The 7,260-nt window shown below is 50.5% G+C and overlaps 1 protein-coding gene across 4 annotated transcripts in view; it reads left to right on the top strand.

Annotated features, from left to right (window-relative positions):
- Nucleotides 1-4,864: 4,864 nt before the first annotated feature.
- The window catches only part of ITCH (itchy E3 ubiquitin protein ligase), a 170,613-nt gene continuing 168,217 nt past the window's right edge, over nucleotides 4,865-7,260 (top strand). For 2 of the 4 annotated variants that reach the window (XM_032141887.2, XM_032141888.2), the window contains exon 1: nucleotides 4,865-4,941. The gene's annotated coding sequence lies outside the window, so the exon portion shown is untranslated. The remainder of the gene's footprint in view (nucleotides 4,942-7,260) is intronic. The other 2 variants (XR_009211553.1, XR_009211554.1) reach the window with 1 other exon arrangement.

Raw genomic sequence — 7,260 nt, 5'->3', positions numbered from 1 at the left:
TGTGATGTCGGCTCACTGCAGCCTCCACCTTTCCTCCTGGGTCCTGGTTCAAGCAATTCTCCTGCCTCAGCCTCTGGAGTAGCTGGTATTATAGGCACACGTCACCATGCCCAGCTAATTTTTGTATTTTTAGTAGAGGTGGGGTTTCACTATGTTGGCCAGGCTGGTCTTGAACTCCTGACCTCGTGATCCGCCCATCTCGGCCTCCCAAAGTGCTGGGATTACAAGCGTTAGCCACTGCGCCCGGCCCCTTTACTTTCTTAATAAACTCGTTATTGGCTGGGTGCCGTGGCTCATGCCTGTAATCCCAGCAGTTTGGGAGACTGAGGCAGGTGGATCACCTGAGGTCAGGAGTTCAAGATCAGCCTGGCCAACATGGTGAAACTCCGTCTCTACTAAAAATACAAAAATTAGCCGGGCATGGTGGTGTGCGCCTGTAATCCCAGTTACTCTGCAGGATGAGGCAGGAGAATCACCTGAACCCAGGAGGTGGAGGTTGCAGTGAGCTGAGATTGCCCCACTGCACTCCAGCCGGGGCGACAAGAGCAAAATTCTGTTGAAAAAGAATAATAATAATAATAATAAAGAAAGAAATAAATAACTTGTTTTCACTTTATTGTATGGACTTGCCCCAAATTCTTTCTTGCACGAGATCCAAGAACACTCTCTTGGGGTCTGAATCAGGACCCTTTTCCTGAAAGAGTAACACCACCCAGATCAGGGCACAGAACATTATTAACTATCCTGAGAGGTGTCTTTGTGCCTTCTTCCAGGTACATCCTCCCCTCAAAGAGTAACCAGTATCCTGACTTCTAACACCATAGACTAGTTTTGCCTAACCTTACATAGTTTTTAAAATTGTAGGTGAATACAGAATCTGGAGCTAGAGGACTTAGGGTTAGATCCCTGGTTCCTGGCTGAGTTATCTTCAACAAGCCATTTAATTTCTGTCACACTCAGTTTTCTCCTCTGTATAATGGTCATAAAAATACCTTGTACTGGCCGGGCGCAGGGGCTCACGCCTATAATCCCAGCACTTTGGGAGGCTAAGGCGGGCAGATCACAAGCTCAAGAGTTTGAGACCAGCCTGGCCAATATGGTGAAACCCCATCTCTACTAAAAATACAAAAAAAAATTAGCCGGGCATGGTGGTGCACGCCTGTAATCCCAGGTACACAGGAGGCTAAGGCAGGAGAATCCCTTGAACCCAGGAGGCAAGAGGTTGTGGTGAGCCGAGATCGCACCATTACACACCAGCCTGGGCAACAAGAGTGAAACTCTGTCTCAAAAAAGAAAAAGAAAACAGAAATGCAAATTCTGCCAGGCATGATGGCTCAAGCCTGTAATCCCAGCACTTTGGGAGGCCGAGGTGGGCGGATCACTTGAGGTCAGGAGTTTGAGACTAGCCTGGCCAACACGGTGAAACCCCATCTCTACAAAAATACAAAAATTAGTCAGTCGTGGTGGCATTCACCTGTAATCCCAGCTGCTCAGGAGGCTGAGGCGGGAGAATCGCTTGAACCCGGCAGGCAGAGGTTGCAGTGAGTGGAGGTTGGGCCACCGCACTCCAGCCTGGGCGACAGAGTGAGACTCAGTCTCCAAAAAAAAAACAACAAATTCTCAGGCCCCACCCCAGACCTACTGAATCAGAAACTCTAGGAGTGGCCTCAGCAATCTACAGTTTAACTAACTTTGCAGGCAATTCTGATAAATACTGAGGTTTGAAAATCACTGCACTAGAGAATCTGAATGAGGATGGGGGCAGGAATCTGTATTTTAGCAATCTTTCCTAAGGCATGTTGCAGGAAACATGAAGTGGTTTTGAAAGTACTTTGCTTGAGGCTTGAAGGCTTGAACCTAGGAGTTTGATTTTTTTTTTTTTTTTTAGATGGGGTTTCACTCTGTCACTCAGGCTGGAGTGCAGTGGCGCGATCTTGGCTCACTGCAGTCTCCGTCTCCTGAGTTCAAGCAATTCTCCCACCTCAGCCTCCCGAGTAGCTGAGATTACAGGGGTGTGCCACCATGCCCAACTAATTTTTGCATTTTTTTTTTTGAGACAGAGTCTTGCTCTGTGGCCCAGGATGGAGTGCAGTGGCACGATCTCGGCTCACTGCAACCTCTGCCTCCCAGGTCCAAGAAATTCTCTGCCTCAGCCTCCTGAGTAGCTGGGATTACAGGCACCCGCCACCACGCCTGGCTAATTTTTGTATTTTTAGTAGAGATGGGGTTTCACCATGATAGCCAGGCTAGTCTTGAACTCCTGATCTCAGTTGATCCATCCACCTCGGCCTCCCAAACCATGCCCAACTAATTTTTGCATTTTTAGTAGAGACAAGATTTCACCATGTTGGCCAGGCTGGTCTCAAACTCCTGACCTCAGGTGATCCACCCGCCTTAGCCTCCCAAAGTGCTGGGATTACAGGCGTGAGCCACTGCGCCCAGCCTTGATGTTTCTTCTGTTGTTTGTTTTTTGAGACAGAGTCTTGCTGAGTCACCCAGGCTGGAGTGCAATGGCGTGATCTTGGGTCACTGCAACCTCCCCCTCCTGGGTTCAATCAATTATCCTGCTTCAGCCTCCCCAGTAGCTGGGATTACAGGCACCAACCACCACACCTGGCTAATTTTTGTGTTTTTAGTAGGGAAGGGGTTTCACAAGGCTAGGTGCGGTGGCTCACTCAACTCTACTAAAAATACAAAAATTAGCCGGGCGTGGTGGCATGCGCCTGTAGTCCCAGCTACTTGGGAGGCTGAGACAGGAGAATTGCTTGAACCCAGGAGGCGGGCGGAGGTTGCAGTGAGCCAAGATTGCACCACTGCACTCCAGCCTGGGCGACAGAGCAATACTCTGTCTCAAAAAAAAAAAAAAGAGAAGGGGGTTTCACCATGTTGGCCAGACTGGTCTCGAACTCCTGACCTCAAGTGATTTGCCTGCCTTGGCCTCCCTAACTGCTGGGATTACAGGTGTAAGCCACTGACCCTGGGCAAGCCTAGGAGTTTGAGAACAGTCTGGGCAACACAGGGAGTCCACGTCTCTACAAAAATAAAAACAATTAGGCTGGTGTGGTGGCTTGAGCCTGGAGTCCCAGCTACTCAGGAAGCTGAGGTGGGAGGATCACTTGAGCCCAGGAGGTCGGCTGCAGTGAGCTATGATTGCACTGCTGCACTCCAGGTTGGGTGACAGAGCAAGACTCTGTCTCAAAAAAAAAAAAAAAAAAAAAAGGCACTTTGAAAAATGTAAGTGACTTTCCAGATGGCAAAATACTATTTTCATTAGGAGGAAACAGGCTAAACAGTAATAGCAAAGGTCACTAAGTATTGAGCACTTAGTCATACCTCTGAGTCTCTGCTTGCATAGCCTATTATTTCTCACAAGCAATCCATGAAGAAGGTTAAGAGAATGGACTTTAATGCCAGACTGCCTGGGTTCTTATCAAGTATGTGACTTAGTTTATATATTTGTAAAATAGGGATAATAATGGTATTTCTGTAATAAGTTTGTTGTGAGAATAAAGGGAGCTTGGTATCAGCTCTTAGAATACCGGCCATGTTGGCTCCACTAAGCTGTTATCATCATCCCTAAGAGCACCCAGTTAAAAGGTAGAAAAGGGAGGATTTGAATCCAGTCAGTGTAACTCTCAAGTGTACATTTTTTTCTTTTCTTTTCTTTTTCTTTTTATTTATTTATTTATTTTTTTGAGACGGAGTCTTGCTCTGTCACCCAGGCTGGAGTGCAGTGGCACCATCTCGGCTCACTGCCCAGCTCTGCCTGCCGGGTTCACGCCATTCTCCTGCCTCAGCCTCCTGAGTAGCTGGGACTACAGGCACCCGCCACCAGGCCCGGCTAATTTTTTTTTGTATTTTTAGTAGAGATGGGGTTTCACCGTGTTAGCCAGGATGGTCTCAATCTCCTGACCTTGTGATCCGCCCACCTCGGCCTCCCAAAGTGCTGGGATTACAGGCGTGAGCCACCGTGCCCGGCCTTATTTTCTTTTTAACCACGGCCTTTAATGTACGTTGTTAAAGGCTAAGCCAGGCCAGGTGCAGTGGCTCACATCTGTAATCTCAGCGATTGGGAGGCCCGAGGAGGGAGTATCGCTTGAGCCCAGGAGTTGGAGACCAGCCTGGGCAACATGGCGAGACCCTGGCCCTATCCCCGCCCCATCCCCTCCGCACCCCACCCCCTCCCCATCTCTACAAAGAACAGAAAAAAATTAGTCGGGTGTGGTGGTGCTTACCTGTTGTCCCAGCTACTCAGGAGGCCGAGGTGGGAGGCTCGCTTGAGCCCAGGGGTGTGAGGCTGTAGTGAGCTTTGACTGCACCACTGCACTCCAGCCTGGGTGAAGGGTGAGACCTTATCTCAAAAAGAAGAAAAAAAAAGAAAAGGAAAAGAAAAAGAAAAAAGAGCAACTAAGTTATAAACTAAGCTATATAGCCCAGTGGTTCTCAGATTATGATTTCACTCACTAGTCGTATCACTAGAGAGCTTGTTGGACATGCAAATTATCAGACCCTATCCTCCTATGCCAGATCTTCTGATCAGAAACTCTGGGGGTGGGGGTCAGCAGTGTAAGTTTTAATAAGCTCTCTAGGTGATTCTGATGCACACCATAGTTTGAGAATCACAGTCCTTATAGGCTCTGGTGGGCGGGGTGTTAAAAAAAAAAAAAAAGCCTGGAGGTGCTGGGAGCCGCTCGCGCCCATCTCACCTGGAGGTGAGGAAAACTGGGATTTAACTGATTTACCACCGCAGCCAGCTCTTCAAGCCAGGGACGGGCCGGACGGCTGGCGCGCAAGGCCTGCTGGGGCTTGTAGTCTAGACCACTCCTGCGCTCAGGCGCCTGCGCTTTAGCTGCTAACTCGCTCTAGTAGCTGTGGTCGAGGCTCGGGACCGGCTGCCATCTTAGTCTAGGGACTGAGGAGTCGCCGCCGCCCCGAGTCCCGGTAAACACCCGTGGGCGAACGCGGGGGCAGTTCTCGGGAGAGGGAGGGAGTCCGGATGAGAATGTTCGGGAAGAACTAGGGTAGAGGAGTGGGACGCGCGGGTCGGGACCCCAGAGCCGCGGCTGCTCCTTCTCCCAGAGCCGGTGTCTGTCGGGGGAGCGGGGAGCTCGGGCTACTGGCCCGGGCCGGGCGGTGGGGGTGGGTTGTCTGGACGTTCGGAGGGATCAGTGTCTGGCACAGGCTCCCGGAGGCCTTCGCCTCGCGGGCTCCAAGTTGTGAAAGGGCTGGGCCACGACGGGCGTGGGTACCGTCCGGACCCTCGCCCCTCAGCCCCGCGTGGGGCCACTCTCCAGCTGTTCGGCCTACGCGCGGGGCCCGGCGGCAGGGGCCGGCGCGGGCGACGTGGCCCTGTGAGGGGCGGCGGCCGGGTCCCCCGCCACCCAGCTGGCCTTCTCGAGACTTTTCCGAGCCCCCAGTCGCTAGAAGGGCCCAGCACAGCGGCTGCCTCCCCTTCTCTCTCCCACTCCCCTCCTCCTTCCATTGTCCCCCCGGCGTGGTGGTCCCGGCCCCGGCGCCCTCCCCGATGTCCGCCACGTTCGTGGCGGCGCCGACTTTTGCAGACGTGGAGCTGTCACTGCCCTTCCTCCGGAGAGTGCCGTTTTCTTTAGCAGAGAAAAGAAAAAAGTAGCCGTTGAACGTATTCTAAGGGTCGAAACATGATGACATGACTTTTAAGTGGAGAACTCAAGTTTTCCAAGACAGTTCCTGTCCGCGACTTAAAAGAGAATCGCAGGATTTGTGCGCCCGAAGTAGACGCTGGGCCTAAAATTAGTTGGACATGTAACCAGGTGAACTTGTAAAGGGCCAGGAATTCATTATCCCCAATAACAACGCAACCTTGTTTTCTTGGTTGTATTCGTATCCTAATCTTATTACATTTTCTGCCATTCTTCCACAGCTGCAGTATACTTGGTTTGGAGTGGGGGATGGGGAAGTGTGGGATTTTTGCCTTGAAAATTAGTAAGACCCTGGAGCCAGACACCTATCACTGCACTTAGGTGGGTTCTCCTGCATCTTTTCTTAATATAATTCGATCTTCAGGAAGTATGTAAAGGCAGTGTATTTCCATTCTCAAAATCGGCTAAGGAATGTTTTATCAGTTGAGGTGAAGTTCTCATGGCAGATCTGGCGAGAGCTTGCTGTGTGTATTTTACAGGTTTATTTAAGCTACGATTTATTTTTAAGATTAAGAAATGGGCCGGGTACTGTATGTGGCTCACGCCTGTAATCTCAGCACTTTGGGAGGCTGAGGCGGGCAGATCACGAGGTCAGGAGTTCGAGACCATCCTGGCCAATATGGTGAAACCCCGTCTCTACTAAAAATACAAAAAAAACCCAAATTCTCTGGGCGTGGTGGCGCGGGCCTGTAGTCCCAGCTACTGGGGAGGCTGAGGCAGGAGAATGGCTTGAACCCAGGAGGTGGAGGCTGCAGTGAGCCGAGATCTCGCCGCTGCACTCCCGCCTGGGCAACAGAGCGAGACTCCATCTCAAAAAAAAAAAAAAAAGCAGTGGGATGGGCGTGGTGGCTCACACCTGTAATCCCAGCAATTTGGGAGGCCAAGGCGGGCGGATTACTTGAGCCCAGGAATTGGAGATCAGCCTGGGCAACATAGTGAAGCCCCATCTCTACAAAAAATACAAAGATTAGCCGGGTGTGGTGGCAGGTGCCTGTGGTCCCAGATACTCAGGAGGCTGAGGTGGGGGAATCACATGAGTCCCGGGGGTCGAGGCTGCGGTGAGCTGTTACTGTGCCACTGCATTCCAGCCTTGGTGACAGAGTGATACCCTGTCTCAAAAACTAAAAAAAAAATTTAGAAATGAAGGTGGAAATTCTACTGCTTCCTTGAACCGTGAATGTTAAGTTTTGTGAGTCCAAAAGGAATTCCATTATATTCAGCATACAGGTCAGGTCACCAAGGATATGATATGAAATTAAAAAAATGAGTACAGACTACTTCTTCAGTGTATTCTAGAATCAAACATTTCTACATTCTTTAAAAAAAATACATTTTTTTGTTTGTTTGAGATGGAATCTCACTTTGTCACCCAGGCTGGAGTACAGTGGTGTGATCTCCGCTTACTGCAACCTCCGCCTCCCGGGTTCCAGCAATTCTCCTGCCTCCCTAGTAGCTGGGACTACAGGCGCGTGCCACCACCCCCGGTAATTTTTTTGTATTTTTTAGTAGAGATGGATTTTCACCATATTGGCTAGGCTAGTCTCGAACTCCTGACCTCGTGATCCACCTGCCTTGGCCTCCC

This window comes from Hylobates moloch, unplaced genomic scaffold (genome assembly GCF_009828535.3).
Source record: "Hylobates moloch isolate HMO894 unplaced genomic scaffold, HMol_V3 SCAFFOLD_21, whole genome shotgun sequence".
Lineage (NCBI taxonomy): Eukaryota > Metazoa > Chordata > Mammalia > Primates > Hylobatidae > Hylobates > Hylobates moloch.
The sequence above is the reverse complement of the archived record's forward strand: the minus strand, read 5'-3'. Positions and strand labels throughout refer to the sequence as shown.